A 22822-nucleotide genomic window follows, 5' to 3' on the forward strand; every position below is an offset into this window, starting at 1 on the left:
ATGAAACCATTAGAGTTCTATTCAGAGGTAGTTTACCTAATGTTATAACCGAAGTCAACTTTTCAAGATTTAAAAGCTCCAATACAGGGAAATGACCTAAAACCCAAACGAATGATCAGACAATCGAACGTCAGTGCCAATAAGTCATAAGTGACTTGGGGTCACTTCAAGAATGCTCTAAAGGATGAAAAGAAGACATTAAGGTAAAAATGATCTGGAGAGTCATTACATATTATTATATGATGACGATATATGCTCTTTGGTTCTGATTGTTTGTGTTCCTTGGAGGTTTCTTTCTCCTATTCTTTTATTGAATCAACACCCTTTGTATTTGGTATCTCCCTGAGTTCCGATTCTCTTCCTGTAAGGACTAAAATTGATTCTCTGTACTAATTTTTTCCTGATTTCTATTTCTCCCCTTGTGGTTGTTTTTGATTCCATACCTTTTCTTTTCCACTCTTTTATAATTTTTACTTTCCCATAATTTCTTTTGTTTTTTCTGGACTTGAAACTCCTCTTTTTCAATAGATTCATTTTCCTCCTCTTTCTTCCATGCTTTTGGAGGTAATTTATCCATATTTCCTGCTCCTTAGTTACCTTATTAGTCTACACAATGTCTTTGATTTCCTTTACTATCTCTTCCTCAACCTCTTTGGAATACAATCTGGATGCAAGACATAATATTCTTTTTCATTATGACCTTATATACTGCAATTAACACAGAATTTTGGAGCATAATCATTTGAATTCTAATTTATTTTTCTATCACCTCTCTTATTTGCTTTCTCACATCAATGTTGATTTTCTTTGGAAAATCACCTAATAGGTCCACCTCCACCTTGACTTGGCCACAACTTTATATTGTTTGATTTTTTGTAGTCATATCTATTTGAAGGGGCTTCCCAAATATTGGTAACAAGAACACTACTTCTTTCACAAAGAAATAAGTGAGAAGTTATGGAAATAAGATCCAAGCAACATCCATTGTATTTTCCTCCTCAGGGTCAAACTCAATGATCCCACTTTAAAGTATGCATTGGATATGATCATTATCGTTGATTCAAATAAAAGCAGATTTTGATAGCAGATTGACATAATATTTTAATATTATTTAAAATATGACAATTTCTTAATAAACCAATATCACATTCTCCCTTGAGTGCACATTGTTTAGGTATTGTCTTTCTCAACTCTTTTATTTTAGGCATACCATTTGAGAATTTATCAATAACTGCATATTGTAAAGTTTCTTTTTATATCATTTGAGTCACTTTCTCTTCATCCTAGATAATTCTAGGTTCTCCATGCAGATATGAGATAGGTCTCATAGGGATAGGTTTAACAATAATAGGGTTGATACCTAATTTTGAAGCATAATATTGGGGAATATTTATCATTAGTTGGGGCTGGCCAACGTCTGGAGAAGGCTGACAAGATGAAGTGGTGGCAATTTCCATCAAAAAAGGATTAGTAGGCAATATTAGGGTTGCTGGCACTAGGGTAGTTGAGAGCATTTTTTATTGAGATGATTATATCTTTTGTTTTATGGGGGTGTGTTCTCCAAATTCGGGTTAAACATACAAAAGGTTATTTTGTTGGTGGGAGAGATACACATAACATAGTGGAGGAAAAACTTACACATTATTTAATTTAAGTCTGTAGTGTACATATATATATATATATATATATATATATATATTATCCCTTGTTCCAAATTTAGGCGGTTTTTGATTTTGAACATCAAATGAGTTTTATATATAAAAATATTCTGATTTATTAATTCTTGTGATTTATAAATTAAGTTTTAAATGTATAATTTAATTAAAATGTTTCAAAAATTTAATATTGAAACTCACGATAAAAATATTTGATGTATATCAAAGAAAAGTCTAGTGCATTTTTTTTTTGGAAAAGAGATGCTCCCAAAGATAAAATCCTACCACCCTAAAACCCTTCTAAATCCTTTATCGGAATGGCCAATCTGGCCACTAGTCAGCTGTCGATTATGGCTGATAAAATATTTTCCATTATTTTTGAAAAGAACTTTCCTAGCCTATATCATCCAGCATCCAAAATCAATCCTAATAGTTTGCCTAGTGTGCCTAAATTGTCTAATGAGATTTCATCCAATAGTGATGAGGAGTAACATATGGAGAAAATAAAAGTGTTTTGTGCAGACCTTGTGAAAACAAGCCTATCTTCGTAACTCATAAATAGAACTATTACTGAGTTGGTACCTATTAAATAACCGACTATGATTGATAGGGTACCTAAAGTGAGATGGATGGAAGAAGAAAGTGACTAAAATAAATGTTATGGAGAATCTACTATATATTGTCATACAAAGTTGTCCTATGGATGGCTAGACCTAGATGATCTTAGAATATAGATTTCAAAAAATGCGACTATTTAGGAATAAACACATATTTGTGAGATTTAGATAGATAGAGGACTTTGCAATCTTTATGACTAAGAATGTTTATTATTATATTGCCAAGGTTGGATTGGTACACCATATGCAACAACTTATTTATGATGCTAAATTCAAATCAGAGGAAGAAACAATCCAAGCAAAGACCTCGATATCCTTTTCAGACTTGCTTTCATGATTTTCTTTGAAAAGGAATCAATTTTCTCAATTGCTTCAGCAAATGGAAAACCATTGCACCTGGACATGGTTAAAATCAAGAAAATTAGGCCTAGTTGTACTTGAGTAAAAATACATTTAGACTTGCTAGCAAAGATGCCAGAATATATTGAAATTAAGGTGATAAATGACAAAACACAGGAGTCATGGGTGGAAAAAATTAAAGTTCAATATGAACTTTAGTCTAAATATTGCCAGACTTGTAAATTACAAGGAGACAATGAAGCAGAATGCAAGACCTTACATCCTGAATTACAAAATACTGAAGAACAAAAATATGAAGGAGAATATATAGGATAAACAAGATTTAAAAAGGTTGTGAAAACAAGAATAGGGACATGAAGTGGAACCTTACTAATAGAATACTCAAACTGCAAAAAGAGACATGAAGATTCCTAAGTGAAAATGCCAGTGAGATGGTATCTCCTAACAAAATAGTGATTCATAATAATGCATATAAATCTCTAGCAGATGATAATGGAGTAAAATAAAAAGGTAGAAACTAATTATAATAGAGGAGAAGGAGAGAAACAACACAACAAATATGTTAAAAAACACAAATACAAAAATAGCAGTGCAATCATAATAATATAAACATTGATCTTGGGAAAGAAATTTAGTCACAATATCAGGTTATGGACCTGCAAGGAAAACAATAAGTATCTCTTAGTTAATTGGAGATGGAGATGAAAAATTTACAAGGAAAGAAGTAGATCTCCTAGTAATATGACATCATGATAAAAAAGAGATAGTCTCGAGGTAGAATGTAGAGGAACAAATGTTATTGAAAGTTAAATTTCAAGAACCGCTACAAGTGGATGACAAGAATGAATGTGGATATAAAAGTAGCAACAATTTCACAATTTCCCCCAAAGGAACACCCACTGCATAAAGTGAATGACATATAATAAGATGGGTAGAGGATATACCAAGATCTCTAGATCCTAAAGCAATGTTGCATTCCTTCAAAGAATATCCAATACCGAACCTACATTGTTACACCCCGTACTTTTGTACTTTGGAATGCATTCTTAAGTTTCTTGAAAGGCTCTTAAGTTCTTGGAAGGATCGTAAGCCTCGTAAGTTTCTTAAGGTTTCCTAAAATTTCTTAAAGCTTCCTAAAGCTTCTTAAGCCTTCTTAAGAACTCTTAAGCTTCTTAAGAGTTACCATGTGAGGCAGGTAATCTATAACGCTATCAGATAACTCTAAGGAAAGGAGAATGTGGTACCCCATAGTAGAGAAGATTGGAAATAGAGTTATAAGAATCCAAAAGAAGTTGGAGACCGAATAATGAGTCATAGGACTCGACTTATTTACGTAAGATACCAACTTGGAAATCTTACATACTTAAGCTACTTGAGTGCATACCAAGCTTACGTAGCAAGGATTACATAGGTTCATAAAGTAAGACGAGATTACGAACCCACGAGGGAGAAAAGAAAGAGCTACATGGCAGCATGAGGGAATGCCACATAGCAGTATATGGGAGTGCCATATGGTATAAGCTAGAGTAAGGGGTGGTCCCCACATTCCATGTGGTATCCCATGGTTGGAGGTATAGTGCGTTGGCCTTATAAGGGCGTGACACGTGTCACCACTTAGGGGTTGACACGTGTCACCCCTAAAAGTGGCCTATATATATATATATATATATATATATATATATATATATATATATATATATATATATATATATATATATGTTTTATGAATTTAGTTCATACTTATCCTCTAGTCATTCTTATCAAGAGACTTCTACAGACAAAAATAAGAGAAGAGAAATCTAGAACAAGAGAGAAGAGGAACCTTAAACTTGAGAAAGAGAGCCACGGATTTGGAGCCAAAAAGGTAAGTTTTCTGATTTGTTTTCCATGAATTAATTATCTAGGGTATACCACAATATTATTAAGGTGTTATTAATGAAAATTTATGGTTTGGAGAAGCACCAAAACGTTAGCAAATAGCCCCAAAGTTCTAGCCGCGCTAGGAGAGCTTCCGAGGCGAGTTTTGGCGTATTTTGGGTAAGGTATGGTTTTCCCCTTCAAAGTGGAGTTATGATGTTTTTACGTGGTATATTACATGTCTTAAACAATTTTTTAAGTGGAAAAATTGCATAAAGATGGTTGACGTTAGGAACAAACTAAATTGAAGTCGCGTAATTAAATCGAAGTCGAGTAGTGTGTTGCGATTGTGGTGCTGCAGTTGCAGCTGGTTGGATGGAGTGTTGCACGGATGGAAATTTTTATAAAAGGGGTTTGGGTACTGCTAGTTTCATCTACACGGACCTCCATTTCGTATTGTTAAAGGTTTTACGAAATAAAGATTAAAAAACTCTATTTTGATATCGTAGCTTCGGGCGAGTTGTTTGGAGTTTGTATTGTGTAATGTTGAAGTAATTTACTTGTGTATATGCTGCTGGTTGTTTTTGTTGGTATGGTTGTTGACATGGTGTCCGAGTTGAAATCTCTGAGATGTTAAAGTTATAGAAGAAATGCTGCCTGATTTTTGGTAACTTTGAAACTAGTAACAAACTAGTCGAGGGTATTGGATAAGGAGATGATTACTATGGGTACTTGGTTGTAGAGTTGGAAATTGGAAAGTGAAACTTTATTAACTTTAGTATTACTCCCATGTTAATAGGTCAAGGAGAAAACGAGGCAAGCTGGGTTACAATTAATCCACAAAAGGTATGTGAAGATTACCCTTTCTTTCTTTTGGCATGTCTTAGCCTTAAGTTATATATATACGAAACTTGGAAGTCATTCCATTCATAAAGCTCTGAGTATGTGTCATGATCCAACCCCGTAGGCTGCGAATGGAGTCCAACCTGGACCCCCGTATATATACCTATTAGTTGTAGTCAAATTGAACTATGAACAAAGTGATACTACTCACAAAATCCCCAATGAGTTAAAACTTTTTCATGTACATGTGGCCTTTTTCACTCGTGTCATAACATGCAAGGGCACACAAGCCGACAAGGCTGCGGTAAGATAAAATCATTTACAACCTGCCATATAGGCACAATCGAAATGAACTCACAAACAACCCACATCCATATGTCTACAGACCTCTAGGAATAGTAACAGCAACATATGACGAGACAGGGCCCCCGCCGTACCATTGAATATACACATTACATGACCAGTATCAACGATTAGGCTCCAGAACAGTGGAGCACTTCCAACATAGCTGAGAGGAACTTCTAAGCTGACGGATCTCCAAAATGAACATCTATACCTGCAGCCATAAAACAAAACCCCCCGAGAAAAAAAGGGGATCAGTATAATATATGTACTGAGTATGTAAAGCATAACACATCATAATTGAAATAGGGATGTAGGGGACAAGTATAATAATTTAATGAATTATTGTACCTGCACCTTAGGACACGTAATCATAGACATCATCATATACTGTGCTCGACCCTCTAGTGAACTCGATGTCATAATCATTTCCTCACATTCACATTTCATCGTATCATCATGAATTTTATTTCATCATATCATTGTATACGGCATCATATCATCGTATACGGTATAATCTTATCGTATATATTGTCGTATTACATCTGGTTCATTATGGGGCTCAGGGTCACAAATGTATCACTCTAATCTCATATGCATGCCTACATAAAGTATCCGACCCTTTAGTGAGGGACTCGGTGAATGGAGTGGTGTATGTCTATAGCGTACCATCATAATATACATACCGTACCCGGCCCTCTAGGGAGGGACTCGGTGTTCCTTCCTTATTTTACCATATATACTATCATATTACAGCCGGCTCGGGACTCGGTGAATAATTGTATCATTATAACATATAACATATATCACACCTCACGTACATAATTGTCTCCTCATGCGTGGAACTATACAAATCCGGCCCGGGATGCGGTGAAAGAAGTAGTAAAAACTGTACACGATAACATTCCTGGCCCATCGTGGGACTCGAGGAAGGATGAGTTACAGTATGCACGAGTAGAGAAGTGAGAAAGCATATGCAACTAAGTCATTATCTGAGACTCGATGAAACAGTCAAGTGAACCATTACCTGAAGACCAGGGGAGTAATTATCCGAGGTACCCCTTTAGATGTCATTAGGGCTTACATCATTTGGGGCCTCAGGGATCACAGACATGCATCAAGATAATACCACACAATTTAGGCAATCAAAACTATAGTTTATGCAATCAGAAACACAACTTATATAGTCAGAGACTCAACTAATGCAATCAGAGACATTTATCATTTCAGAGCCTTTAGGAAGAGGAGCTTGTATCTCCACTTACCATTCAACATATAGATGGCTCAAGAGTAGTGAGTGAACCACTTTAAGACTCTTAATATTCAAAAGTGCATACAAGTCATGAGTTACACTCAGAGTTCATAACTGGAATTACCTCTAAACCCATATCATATATCATTTCACTTAAAATTAAGCCATTCCAAAGGAAAGAAGAGATAGACTTTACATGCACTACTTTTCATCACATAGAAGACTTAAAGACAATGACTCAGCTATTGCAAGAGTTCTAACATCAAGAAGTAAACGATAGTTTCAACTTATATTCAGGGATTTATGAATGGATTGAATCCCAAATATCATATACATATCATTCATAACTTACATCTAAGACATGCCAAAAGAAACGAAGAGTAGCTCTACATACCTGTTATGGGTTAGTCTTTATCTCGATCGCCTTGTCATCCCGTGAACCTAGGTAATATGAAATCAATACGAACATCAACATATTTAGATCTTTCAGCGTCTTACATTACTAACGGTCTTTTCTCTTGAAGATCCGCTCTTGAGAACCTCTAGAGTATTCATAAACCCCATTTCCTCGCTTGCCTTCTCGACTAGTTCTTTAATTAGTTAAGGCGTTAACGAAAATTGGACAACACCTCCCCTATAATGTGCCCTATCCGATTTTCCAATCATGTCCATAATACCTAAAGACAACCAAAAAAATAACAAGCAGCTCATATATATAGAAAACTTGGCAACATTATGCATTACAACCTCCAAACGACTCGCTCGAAATTACAATATCCAAAATAGGGTTTCTAGTTTCTATTTTGCAAAACCTTTAACCGTACGAAGCGGGGAATCATGTGACTGAAACCAGAAGCTCCCCCATCTATTTTAGGTAAAATTTAGGCCCTGAAACACACACCACAAAACCAGCATCAGTCTCCACACACACAACGCCTCATTTCGACTATAATTTAACTACGACGACTTCAATTTCGATTGTTTCTATCATCGAGCATTTACACGACCTTTTTTATACTTCCATAAGTATAAAAAGGTATATAATACACTACATAACAACCTAATAAATTCAAAATTTAAAGTATAAGCCTTACCTTACCCGAAATTGGCCAAAACTAGCCAACATTGCGCCTCAGAACTTCTTTAGTTGCGCTGAAACTGTGTGGACAGTTTGTTGTCCGTTTTGGCTGCACCAAGCCATGATTTTATACTTATAATACCTCTATATCATCTTGGTATACAATGGATAATTAATTTACGGAGAGAAAATTGGAGGCTTACCTTTTTTTCTAGCCAAACCCGTAGGTTCCTCTCTTTGCCCTAGCGTTTTCTCTCTTTCTTTATCTCACCTTTTCTCTCTTGTTCTTGGCTGAAATTTGGATGAGAATCATATTGTGAGTTATATAAAATACCTATATATACCTCCACGTTTTTGAGGAATGCCGTAGATAATTAACTCACGGAGGGAAAGTTAGAAACCCACTTTAGTTTCTTCTAAACCATGGCTGCCTCCTTTGCTTCTCTCACGTTTTTCCTTCTCTTTGGCTGCTGTTTTGGATAGAAAATGTGACTAAGAGTCACTTAACATATCGATATATGTTGACTTAGGGGGTGACATGTGTCATCCCCTAAGGGTGACACGTGTTTGGCCCCCATTGGGCCAACACATACATGCTGCCAATAAGGGGCTTCCACGTGGTGTGGGGTCCACCTACCCCAAGCAGGTGGGTAACCTACTTGACTCCAAGCAGGTGGGTCACCTACTTGACCCCAAGCAGGTGGGTCACCTTCTTGCTTGAGGTGCTTCCATGTGTCACTCCTCCATTGGCTGCCACGTATCGTCTTTTTCCCTTTCTCATGGGTTCATAATCTCGTCTTAATTTAAAAACCCATGTAATCCATGCTACATAAGCTTGATATGTCCACAAGTAATTCAAGTGTATAAGACTTCTAAATTAGTAGCTTACGTAGGTAAATCAAGTCCTACGATTCATTTCTTGGCCTCCAATTCCTTCTGGATTCTTATGACTCTATTTCCAACCTTCTCTACCATGGGGTATCAAATTATCCCTTCCTTAGAGTCATTTGATAGTGTCGTAGCTTACCCAGCTCACATGATAATGTCTAAGAAACTTAAGAGACATTCCGAACTCAAGAGTGTGGGGTGTAACAGTATGAGTCAATACCCTTGTTCACTTCTGGATGTTAGAACTCCTACACTAAGTGGACTCATCACCGTTCAAGTATTCTGTAGGATGAAGAGTAGTACATATAAGGCCTGTCTCTTTCTTTCGTTGAAATCGCTTAAGGTAAGTGAAATGATATCTGATAGAAGTTTAGAGATAATTCTATTTATAGGTTCTGGATATAATTTGTGACTCGTAGTCACTTCTGAATACTAAGGGTCTTAAAGTAGTTAAATTACTACTCTCAAGCCATCTATATGTTGAATAGTAAGTGGAGATATAAGCTCCCATTCTGAAAGGCTCTGAGAGGATAAATGTCTCTAATTGCATAAGCTGTATCTCTGATTGCATAAGTTATGTCTTTGATTGCATAAACTATGTGGCATTATCTTGGTACATGTCTATGGTTCCTGAGGCCTTAATTGATGTAGTACCTAATAACATCTAAAGGGTACCTCAGAGAATTACTTTCCTGGTCTTTAAGTGACGGTTCACTTGACTATTTTATTGAGTCTCAGGAGATGATTTAGTTGCATATGGTTTCTCACTACTCTACTCATGCATACGGTAACCCTTCTTTCACCAAGTCCCATGTAGGGCCGGGCCTAATATCGTGCACAACTTTACTACTTTCACCGAGTCCCAGGCCAGACACGATATGATACCATGACGTGACGGGTGATGCCACATACAAGGAGGGGATGCTATATATGATGATATGATGATGTGATGATATAACGATGCGATAATGATATGAGTATTCACTATGTCCTGGGCCAGATAAAATATGATGATTATGACACCGAGTCCCATAATGGGCTGGGTATGGTATATGGTGATATAAGGAAAGAACACCGAGTCCCTCAGTAGAGGGCTGGGTATGGTATGTATATATATGATGCGGGTACGCTATAGATGTACCCTACTCTTTTCACCGAGTCCCTCACTAAAGGGCCGGATACCATAGGTAGGCATGCAAGTGCAAATATAGTGATACATTTGTGACACCAAATCCCATAATAGGCCGGATATGTTATGATATATATATATATGATGAGGTTATGCCATGTATGATGGTATGATTCCGTATACGATGAAACGATGAAGTGATATATATAATGAAAAGAGATGATGATATGATATTTTGATGAAAATAATTTTACTGCATAAGATGTAGGCACGGTAATGGGTTAATTGCTATACTTGTCCCCTACATCCCTGTTCCAATTGTAATCTTGTTATGGTGTTTTATTCTTACATACTCAGTACATATTTTGTACTGACCCCCTCTCTCTTCGGGGGGATGCATTTCATGCCCGTAGGTACAGACATACAACTTGAGGTCCACCAGCTTAGGATTCAGCCCAGCGGGTTAAGAAGAGCTCCATTATGTCGGAGCCTAGCTCTTGGTACCGACCATTGATGTGTATATTTGTGTATTCAAGGGTATGGTGGGGGCCCTGTCCCTCCTTATGTTTCTGTTTCTTTTTACTCTTAGAGGTACTTATATGTGGGTTGTATATGTATATGTGAACAGTTGTGCCTATATGTTATGATAGCCTCGTCGGCTTATATATATTGCCTTGCCTGTTGGCACGCTATGACTCAAATATGAGACAGGTTTCCTTATAGTTAGCAAGGGTACACGCGAGTGTTCAATTCGGGCACCCATCATGGCCTACGGGATTGGGTCGTGACATACATAAATTAGTGTCTCAAATTTAGAAGATGTAGATAAAAGGACCAATGATGATAAAGATGATATTTTAATTAAAGATAATGAAAAATAAGAGAATCATAGTAACATGAAAAGCATGCAAAAAAAGGCAGGTTTATCACCACCGATAAAGGGAAGAAAGGTCACAAATAAAGCTGAGGCACGCACCAGAAGTACAAGGGCTAATACAAGGAGGGGGGGTAAAATTAGTAATCCATGCAGTACAAAGCTCTAGTATTGAATATTAGATCAGCAAACACTCACAAATCCTTTCATAAATTTTAAATGCTTCTCAGATACCATAATTCTTTATGATAGATTTAATGGAATCCTTTCAAGATTTAATACAGATAATTAAATATAAGAGAATATTGGGTATATATGTCATATGAAAATTATAATATAAATGGGAAGATATGAGTATTTTTTCAAGATAACATTCATGTAAAAGTTGTTTTTTATTCTGAACAACAATTACCTTTAACAACTTATATTCTAGGATGGTAAAGTTATGATTACTATATTGTGTATGGAAAATGTGATACTTTGAAAAGGGTGCAACTTTGGAATGATTTGAATTCATTAGGGGAATTTATGAAAATACCCTGGCTTTTTGGTAGAGATTTTAATATTATAATGGACATTGAAGAGATGATAAGGGGCCTTAGCTAACTCACTCAGCGGAAGACTCAACTCAATAAAAGAGTAACTCAAGCAGATGTTTGTATAACATTTCTATCAATATTTAAATAACAATTCAAAGTATCTAGTTACAAGTATAACTCAACATCATAAACAAGTAATAAAAGTTGTAGTTTAAAACAGAAAGTTGTAGTTTAAAACAGGCTCTGAAAGACTCAAATGACACCACTCTACTTAATTTATGAAGCCTCTACTAACTAGTAAGAAGGTGCCGAGGCAACCCCATGACTACCTTACTAGAACTTGCATAACAAAAGAGAACTGAAAGTGACGGAGCTCCTTTGAATGCATAGACGTCTCACCAAAAGCTATGGAAGGTAAATCCTCAATGGTGTGCCTATTTATGATCTCTAACACATGTATCTCTATCATGAAATATAATGACCCGCTAGGTCATTTTTGAATTTAAGCATTCATTTTTTCATTTAGAGCATTCCTATTGCGACCCCAAGTCATTTATTATTTGCTCACACTGACTGTTCGGTCACATGGTTGTTCATTTGAGTTTTAGGCCCATTTATCTATTTTGGAGCTCTTATAACTTGAAAAGTTAACTTCAGTCATAACTTCAAAAAACAACCTCAGAATGGAATTCTGATGATTCCATCATTTTTGGAGTAGCCAAATTAGGCTAGTAGCATAGTGGGAACGAGTATCGAGGCAATTAGTGTGAGTTTAAGACTATTTGATGCTTTTACCTTCGAAATTTGGCCAATAGTTGACTTTGGTCAACATTCTTGGAAAATGCATTTGAATGAAAATTCAACAACGTAGTTAGTTCTAGAATGTTGATTTTGGTCTAGAACGACACTTTATTTTCTTCCTGAGGCTTCCAGTCTAATCCCGAGGCCCATTATGGAATTTGGATAAAAATAATCCTTAGGTGTGGGACCTACTTTTAGTTATAACGACCTTGTATGGAAATTTTAGCTGTGCCTTGAGTCTGGAACATTGAATTTGGTAGGGTAGCATATCTTATTTGCATTCATGGGATTCCAAACGAATTTTGAGCACCCCATCAGAGTGTTTGAACTTGGTGAAAAACTTAGCTTTTTGTTGATATCTGGTGTAGCTTGAATTTCTCTCCACGATTGTGGGCCCCTGGCCACATTTGCGGTGGTCTATGAGTTTGTTCTCTGTAATTATGGAGAAATGGCCGCATTTGCGAAGGTCCATGAAGTTGGTATTCACTTTCACTAAGCCTTGGCCGCATTCGCGAAGGCCAATGTCCTATTCTTTCAATAAAGACCAAGGATGAATTTCAGCTCCTTGTCCAAACTTTAAACATAGATACCTCCTCCATCTTAAGCTCACATTAGGTGATTCCAAGGTCCAATCTAAAGAGAATTTCATGGGAATCTAGTAGTGAGCTCGAAAACACGAGGGGAAGCTTTGTGTGAGGTAAGAATTTGTATTTACCCAGTGCTCTAGTGATTTGTGGTGTGAAAACTTATTGAATTTTGGAGAATTGTACCTTGACCAATTTAACTCCATTTTTAGTGATTTTTAAGGCTAGATTGTAGGGTGTTTTGCAAGGAACAATGCAGTATAAATTGTTTGGTTAGAGGGAGTTTTGTTCTTGAGTTATAGGTGAACAAGAAGCTGCGTTGTCCATATTTTAGCTTGAATTTTATGAATTTTTTTTGCACGCTTGTCTTGTTTAGTTTTCCACCCCAAAATATGATATAATTTTGATTTGTGAGCTTGGGGTGATCTTTAGAACCTATTTTCAAGGTTAATTATAGAATTTTGGAAGCGGGTCCTATATTTCCCATTTAGACCTCGAAATTGGTCTGTCTTCAAATTCGATAATTTTAGTGTCATAACAATCATATTAATATTATGATTTTATTATTGATAGAGTGGCTGTATTCGAAGGCCGCTAGGAAGGAAAACACTCCAGTTTCATGAGTTGGAGTGCGTGTGGTCGTCTTACAAGTAGTCTACGATTTGACCCTCGTAAGACTGAATATACTTAGGCAATTGTACATTAATTTATATGAGTTTGGAGGGTAAGGGTGTCGAGCATGCTAAATTCCTAGAATCCATGTCCTAAGCCTTATTTTGGGTAATTGTCGGACTGTGTAAGCATGAATCCTGTGGTTATTGATTGTTTCTATTATGCGATGATTGTTGTTCATATGGTTGTGTGTTTGGAAACATGTTTGGCCTTAGTCTAGGCTTAGACTAGTGTTGCCTTAGATGCATGGTTTTTCTGCCGTTGGGCCTTAGAGCTTTCCCCACGTTGTTTCAAATGGTTAGCTCCCTGTAGACTGATATAGCAGACTTGAGTCTGATAGTCTGAGGCTTAGCTAGGCGGTAACTCAGTTTGTAACCTTACCTTCATAATGCCTAATTCTCCTATCTATCTTGTATTGCTCGATTCTTAATTTTTGGAAGTTTTCTCAGTGATTCGGGTTATATTTGGTTCATGCTGGAGCAGTGCATTGATGACACTCGGTTTTGGGGTACTCCTTATGACACACAGTTGGTCGCAGATTCTAATTCAAACCGATCCCTTGCTACAGATACCCCGTCAAAGTCCGTGGTCCATCTTACTTGGGTTCATCTCCTTAGCTACAGTTACATGCTTAAAGTCTGTGGTCCAGCTTACTCGTGTCTAGGCTTCCTAGATACAGATACCCAGGTTAAATTCCATGATCCATCTTACCCGTTCTTGAACTTTAGCTACAGTCACCCAGCTAAAGTCCGTAGTCTAGCCCACTCATGTCGACTAATTAGCTATAGTTACCTAATTGTATTCTGTGTTCCATCTTGAATGTGGTTAAACTTCTAATTCCCAGATTAATATTCGGTTAAGTCTTCGTCTACTCTCAGTGGTGGGTTGACGTGTTAGATTTCAGAAATAGTTCGATTCAAGTTTCGGAAATAGTGATACATTGAAGCCCTTTTGGATGCATTTGGTTTCTTTTAGCTATTCTTGTATCTGTCGGGCCTATAGGAGTCCATGCAGGTGGTTTCTCTTTATTTGTGCATGAGCATACCTGTTGGTTTATGGGAGCCCAGCGGATTATGTTAGATTCTTTCTCTTTATTTGCTAGTACGCTCGTGTGTATACTCGCCTTTATTTTGTGTCCTATCTTTGGTTGTGATTACTTACTCACATTTCAGTTTACTTTTTGCTTATCTTGGTTTGTTGGCCTATGAAGCCTAATGGTCACCTGTTATTTTGGTACTCATACTACACTCTGCATTTATTTCATGACGAAGGTCCGAGTACTAGCTACCGGCATTGATTCCATCCAGTTGTGGTCTTGATCAGAGGCGAGGGTGAGCACATAGCATCCTAGATTTACCCATCTTCTTCTGTATATACATTTTGTCTGTCTTTTGCTTTTTGAGAAAGATTTTTTTTCGCGGTCGACTTTTGGGACTTGTACTCATTTACTAGTAGCTTTGTACAAGTGACTTCCATGTTCTAGAAGGATTCTTTTTTATTTGTGTATATTAGTTGCTTTCGCCCATTCATGTATATTCCTATTATTTTCCTTATTGGATCATATTAGATTGCTTATCTTCTACCTTTATATCCTATTACTTATAGTTCCAAGATATGGGTCGGCTTGCTTACTGGTGGGTTATAGTAGGCGCATTCATGACCTGAGAAATCGGGTCGTGACAAGTTGGTATCATAGCCTAGGTTTAGTGGTCTCACTTGTACAGAGCTAACGTATAGTGGGGTCCTACGGATCGGCCTGGAGATGTTCGTGACTTATCTTCAGGAGGCTACAAGATGTCTTTAGGAATGTGTCTCTTTTGTATCGCTATCGTACAATATGTTTCCTTTTGGTTTTTGGAAATCTCACTTCTTCCACTCTTTTAAAAAAAGGCTCGCACGCGCGCTGGATATAAAGGCTGACCATAGGGTCGTGCTAGAGCTATAGCACTAGCCTGTGACTGATAGCAGACTCCAGAGCTGGAGGTGGAGCCACTAGTAGCTCCAGTTCATAAGCAGCCGGTGGGCTCGGGCTAGCCTAGCCACTATCTGATCAAGTAGAAGCTCCAAACTTACAAGCGATGCTCGCCTAGATTTTTGCTGCCATTAGGGATATGCGGCAGGCTGTAGCTCCATGTCACGACCCAACCCCGTAGGCCGCGACTGGGGTCCGACCTGGACCCCCCGTACATATATTTATTAGCTGAGGTCACATTGAATCATAAATAAGACAATATCATGTAATAGAGCCCCACTGGGCGATAACATTTTCATAAACTGTAGCCCTTTTCATTTGTATCACAACATGACAGGGCACGTAAGCCAACAAGGCTGCCATAACATAATAACATATATCATATATCCTGTAGACCCAGCTTAATCAAACTAACATACATAACCCACATATACATGTCTGCAGACCTCTAAACATATAAATGACAACATATGGCGGGACAGGGCCCCCGCCGTACCCCTGAATAGATAAAAGAATTTCTATACATCCGTGGACAGTATCAAAAACTAGGCTCCGATACAATGGAGCCTCTTCCAGTTGAGCTGCATGGAATCCTAAGCTGACAGACTCCCAAAATATGTATCTGTACCTGCGAGCATGAACGCAGCCCCCTGAGAAAGGGGGTCAGTACGATATGTGTACTGAGTATGTAAAACATAATATAATACAACTGGAAACATATCTGAGATAGAGAATCAGGGGATAAGATATCAATTCAGAAACCTGTACCTGTACTTTATGAATTACAAAAACATGCATGTTCGATTCATATCATATAGCCGGCCCTTTCGGGGGTCCGGTGAATCATCTTTGTAAAATCATCTCTATAAAACCATCATGGCCCCAGTGCCATCACCACCTTATTACAACATATCATCATCTATTTATACACGTATCCTGGCCCTCTATTGAGGGACTCAGTGAATAATGCAGTGAACTGTGCACGAGAACATATCCTGGCCCAGGACTCAAGGAAAGAAGTATTACGGTATACACGAGTAGAGTAGTGAGTAACTATATGCAATTTAAATCGTTATCAGAGACTCGACAGAATAAGAAAGTTAAGCTTTTATTTGAGAACCCGAGTAACAGTGTAGTCATCTCGAGTGTCCTCTAAATGTCATTATGGGCTATCTCAATTATAATCTCGGGGTTCCTAGACATGTACTAAAGTAAAGCCAAATCGCTTATGGAACCAGAAACATTTGTTAACATATAGTCTATAAGACTTGGAGCCTGTACATTTGTTACCTTTTTAACATATAAAAGTTTCCAGGGAAATAGTTCGATTATTATAAAAGTTCGATATTCAGACGTAAATAAGAGATGCTAAGAATGGAGTTACCCCAGAACTCATATCATGTTTAACCTACAACTAAGACATGCCAGAAGAAGAAAGAGAATAAACTATATATGGTCTGTACTTTCCTTTATGGGATCTTCATACACATATTTCATACCCGGCCCATCATGGGGCTCGGTGAATCATTATGGCATCATAATCTCACTTTCGTACCAAATACGTATCAAAGGAAATGAGAGATAGCTTTCCACATACTAGTGTTTAACACATAGAAGCCTTACTAGGCAATACTCAATTCTTGCAGAAATTCCAATACTAAGCAGTGGATATGGGTTATGAGGCATACTTGGAGTTTTGGGAATGGAATTATCCCCACATTCCACACACACTTCACTTAAGGCTAAAACTTGCCAAAAGGAAAGAAAGATAGCTGTACGAACTTATACCAAAACATGCCAAGAGAAAGCTTTACATACCTTTTGGGAGTTACCCTTTATCCTGCTCATCTCGTCGTCTTCCGAACCTATGCAATATGAAAGTAATACGAATATCAACTACTCTTAACTTTCCAGGATCTTGGATTATGCCTTAATGTTAATGGAATCTATTTCCTTAGTCGTTTCCTCGACTAGTCCTTTAGTTTGTTAAGGCATTAACGAAAATTGGGCAGAACCTCCCCTATAATGTGCCCTATCCGAATTTCCAATTAGGTCCCTAAGACCTACAGCCAACCAACAACAATAAACTGCAGCAACTCAGACACACAATATATAATATATACTCCAAACGACCTATCCAAAATACGATATCAAAATGAAGTTTCTAGTTTCCATTTTTGTCAAATCTTTAACCGTGCGAAGCGGGGGTCGTGTGTATGAAACCAGCATCTCCCCCACCTCATTTAGAACATGTTTAGGCCCTGAAACCACAAGCCACACCCCTGCAGCAGCACCTCACAAGAACAACACTTTGTTTCGACAACAATTCAACTATAACGACTACAAATTAGTTTATTCCGAAAGCCAAGTATTTCTAAGCCATTTTCATATTTCAAGCCACCAATAGGGCGTGTAACACCCTTTATAACAACGCCATAAAGTCCAACTTAAAATAAGAAACCTTACCTTACCCGAAATTGGCCAAAATTGTCAAGTCGCACCTCGGAACTTCTCTAGACGTGCTGAAATTAGGAGGACTGTTTGTATGACTTCCTTGCTGCCCCAAATTGAAATTTTTGGTTTTCAAACACTATTATATAACCTTGTAACACCTCAAATAATTAATTCACGAAACAAAACTCATAGGCTCACCTTTTGGAGACCAAACCCGTAACCCTCTCTTTTTGGCTTTCTAAGTTTTCCTTCAACTTTTTCATGTTTGTTCCAAGTGTAAAATTGAAACCATGGTTATGTAGGCATCCTAAGACACATATATACACCTCCACATGTTTAAGAAACACTCTATATACTTAATTTATGGAGCAAAAGTGGAAGCTTACCTTTGTTTTCCTTGTTGCCGCCATAACACTCTCTCTTAGCCTTAGGTTGTTTTTTCTCCCTTTTGTTCACGTTTTTGGCTGAAATTCTGGATAAGTGAATGACTAAGAGTCATTTTAACATGTATATATGGGATTACTTGGAGGTGACACATGTCATCCCATTAGGGTGACACGTGTCGAGCCATGATTGACCACTGTATCATGCTGCCAACTAGGGGCTGCCACGTGGCAGTGGGGTCCACCCCCCCAAGCAGGTGGGTCACTTACTTGACCCCAATCAGGTGGGTCACCTTCTTGCTTGAGGTTTTGCCACGTGTCACTTCTTCATTGGCTACCACGTGTCGTCTTTTGTTTTTCCCTTCCTCGCGGGCTCATAATCTCGTCTTATTTTTTGTACCTATGTAATCTATGCTACGTAAGTTTGATATATGCTTAAATAGCTCAAGTGCATATGACTTTTAACTTAGTAGCTTACATAGGTAAATAGAGTCCTACGACTCATTACTTGACCTCCAATTCCTTCCGGACTCTTATGATTTCATCTCCAACCTTCTCTAGTATGGGGTATCACATTCTCCCTTCCTTAGAGCCGTTTGATAGTGTCGTAATGTAAGTGGATCACATACTAGCTTCTAAGTAACTTAAGGGACCTTCCGAGTTCAAAGATGTGGGGTGTAACACTCCAACCGCCCCAGTACCACAAACCAACCTGCACCAGCGACACTGGTTGTTCAGCAACTACCGGCACCCGCTGTATAACTTGAGGATTTGGAGGGAGTCATACCACTCTAAGGGAAGACGATGCTCGGGCTGTTCCTTACGCTATATCTACCAAAATTTTCTAAGGCTGTGGGTAAGGATGAGCACGAGTTTCTACTCATTTGCCGCAAGTGGCTATAGACTTTGGGTATAGTTGAGTTGAGAGTAGATGATTTCACTACTTATAAGCTAGACGGTCCCGATCGATAGTGGTGGCGTACATACTTGGATACTAGGCCATCTGGGTCTCCACTAGTGATTTGGGCTAAGTTTTTGGAGGCCTTCTTAGCTTAGTTTATCCCTAGGAGCATCAGAAATCAGCACCGGGATCAGTTCTCCCAGTTAGAGTAGTGATCTATGAGAGTATCAGAGTACGAGGCCTGATTCCATAAGCTCTCCAAGCATGCTGCCATGATATTACTTAATAAGAAGGATAGAGTTTGGAGCTTCATCAGGGGATTGAGGCTCTAGCTATGGATCGAGACTTAGTCTATAGTATTAGTGGGCCACTCATTTCTGAAGGTGGTAGACTATGCCTGCATGCTCGAGCAGCTCCATCGCGAGGCCCAAAAAGGCAACGTAATAGAGTTAGGTAGGAGGATAGCCATGATGGGTGCCACTTTAGACCCCGTGAGTCCTATGATAGATCTCGCCAAAGATTTCATATGGTTCAGTCCAACCATCCCTTGCAAGCCTTTTTTTAGACATCGAAGGATGATCCGCACCATCAAATTGGTTCTAGTGTCGATCTGAGTGAGGGCTGAGGTGGTTCACAAATGGGTTCTTGAAGATGGGGTGGATGACCTCCAGCTTTTAGCTAACATTCCCAGGAGTGCTATGAGTGCAGGGATCTAGAAATTTTTTCCCGTGAGTGCCTCCATTGCAACCTAGACTTACAAGCTCTATAGGCAAATTGACCTGCACCAATAATGGCACCTCTAGCTAGACGTAGAGGATAGGGTCAGGATCGCTAGGGTAGTCATAAGGGTGTATGGGGAAATCCCTAGGGTAGCAGGTCAGGAGGCAGAGTCGACGTACAAGGTAGAGGAGCACAAACCCATTTCTATGCAGCTCCAGCTAGAGCAGAGGCAGAGGCCTTAGATGAGTGATCATAGGGACAGTTTTATTATGCGATTAGACTATATCCTCTTTATTTGATCCAGGCTCTACATATTCTTACATATCTATATATTGTGACCATTGACTGAGTATGAGTCCAGAGCTATTAGTCGAGCTGTTGCATGTCTCGACCTCAATATATGATTCTTTAGTAGTGGATCAGGTCTTTAGATCCTATGTGGTGACTATTTTGGGGTGTGACACTAAAGTTAATCTCATTTTACTGGATATGGTGGATTTTTATTTGATTCTGGGCACAGATTAGTTATCCCCTCACCGTGCGGTCTTGGATTGCTATTCCAAGATTGCTACCTTAGCCATGCCTAGTATTCCACTGATGGTGTGAAAGGTCTCTACTAGTTGCACATTAGTTGGGTGATCTCTTTTGTTGAGGCCTGGAGGTTAGTGGCTAGCGAGTATTTGGCATACTTTTCTTGTATTAAAGATATGAGTAGGGAAGGCCCTGTAGTTGATTCAGTACCCATTATCTGAGAGTTTGTATATATATTTCCTGTCGATCTAGTTAGCCTTCCTCCTAACCGTGATATTGACTTCGCTCTTGATGTAGAGATGGGTACTGATCCTATTTCCATCCCACCATACCGTATGGCCCCCGCATAGCTCAAGGACCTCATTGTTCAGCTTCACGATCTCTTCGATAAGGGATTTATTCAGCCTAGTGACCTTAGGGTGCCCCATTCTTCTTTATTAAGAAGAAAGAAGGTACTATGCGGATTTGCATCGATTATAGGCAGTTGAAAAAGGTGATGGTGAAGAATCATTACTCCATGGATAGTATTGATCACCTATTCGACCAACTTCAGGGTGCTGTGGTGTTTTCTAAGATCAATTTGATATCCATCTACCACCAGTTGAGGATTAGGGCAGCGAATGTCCATAAAACTGTATTTAGGACTCATTATGGACACTATGATTTCCTAGTGATGTCTTTTGAGTTTACTAACTCCCTTACCATATTTATAAGCTTGATGACCGGGGTGTTCAGGCTGTACTTGGATTATTTTTCATAGTCTTCATCGATGACATTCTAGTATATTCGCGTCGCCGGGAAGATCATGAGCCTTATTTGAGAGTAGTTCTCCAGAATTTGAGAGATTGGAGGCTTTATGACATGTTCTCAATGTGCGAGTTTTGTCTTCAGTACATAACATTCTTGGGGAAAGTGGTGTCTAAGGATGGCATTATGGTGGATCCGACAAAGATTTAGGCTATTCGTGATTGGGCTAGGCCCACCTCTGTGGTTGAGATTTGTAACTTCGTTAGATTGGTACGATAAGAGTGCCTCTGACTTGGTTGACTCACCAAGATGTCCCATTTGTGTGTTTGGAGGAGTGTGAGAGGAGATTTCTGAGGCTCAAGGAGTTGCTAAGCACTGCTCCTATATTGTCTCTTCTAGTTAAGGGCAAGCGATTCACCATTTATTGTGAAACATCCGACATTGGTTTAGGTTTTGTATTGATGTAGCAGGTCTGGGTTATTGCTTACGCGTCGAGGCTGCTTAAGTTACATGAGCACAACTACCCCACTTATGACTTAGATTTGGCGGCGGTAGTTTTTGCGCTTAAGTTTAGCCTTCCTTTCTACTATGGAGTGACCCTTAGATTTGGACATCTATTCCGTAGCTAGATAGATGATTCGACTTGATATTTCTGATTCTCGGTGTGTGTTAGCATATGTAGGAGCTCATTCATCTCTACTGGACTAGATTTGTAGTCGTCAGTTCGAGGATTAGGATTTAGTTGTACTTATAGATTGGGTTTTGGGAGGTGATACCGGCCTGGCTACCTTAGATTCAGATAGGGTTTTGATTTTTGGTGGTTGACTTTGTAATTCGATAGTTGGGGGTTTGATTAGATGATCCTTAGAGAGGCCTACACTTCTAGATATTGTATCCATTCGGGCACCGCTAAGATGTAGTATGACTTGGGATAGCACTACTGGTAGAGTGACATGAGGAGGGATATTGCAAATTATATGTTGTGTTGTTTGAGTTTTTAGCAGGTTAAGGCTGGGCTTTTGAAGTCTGGTGGCGAGCTTCAGAGATTACCCATTCCCAAAAGGAAATGGGAGAGGATCACGATGGATTTTATTATAGGGTTACCTCGCACCTCCAATGGTCTTGATAGTATTTGGGTTATCATGGATTGATTGACAAAGTCAGTATACTTCCTTCTCGTTAATACTTCCTACATTGCTGAGAGGTTAGCCCGTATTTACATTTGGGAGGTGGTTCACCTTTATGGTGTGCCTGTTCTATCATCTCAGATTAAGGCTCACAGTTCACATTTAGCTTTTAGGGGACTTTTCAGGAGAAGTTAGGTACCCATGTTGACCTTAGCACAACTTTTCACCTGTAGACTGATGGTTAGTCGAAGCGCACAATTTAAGGTTCTCGAAGACATATTGCAGGCTTGTGTTATAGATTTTGGGGGTTAGTGAGATCAGTTTTTTCCTTTGGCTAAGTTTGCATACAACAACTGCTACCACTCTAGTATTTAGATAGCCCCGTTCGAGGCCTTTTATGGTAGGCATTGTCGCTCTTTAGTTGGATGGTTTGATTCTATGGAGCCCAGGCCGTGTGGTACAAACTTGATGTAGGAGGCCGTATATCATGTAAGGG

This window comes from Solanum dulcamara, chromosome 7 (genome assembly GCF_947179165.1).
Source record: "Solanum dulcamara chromosome 7, daSolDulc1.2, whole genome shotgun sequence".
NCBI lineage: Eukaryota > Viridiplantae > Streptophyta > Magnoliopsida > Solanales > Solanaceae > Solanum > Solanum dulcamara.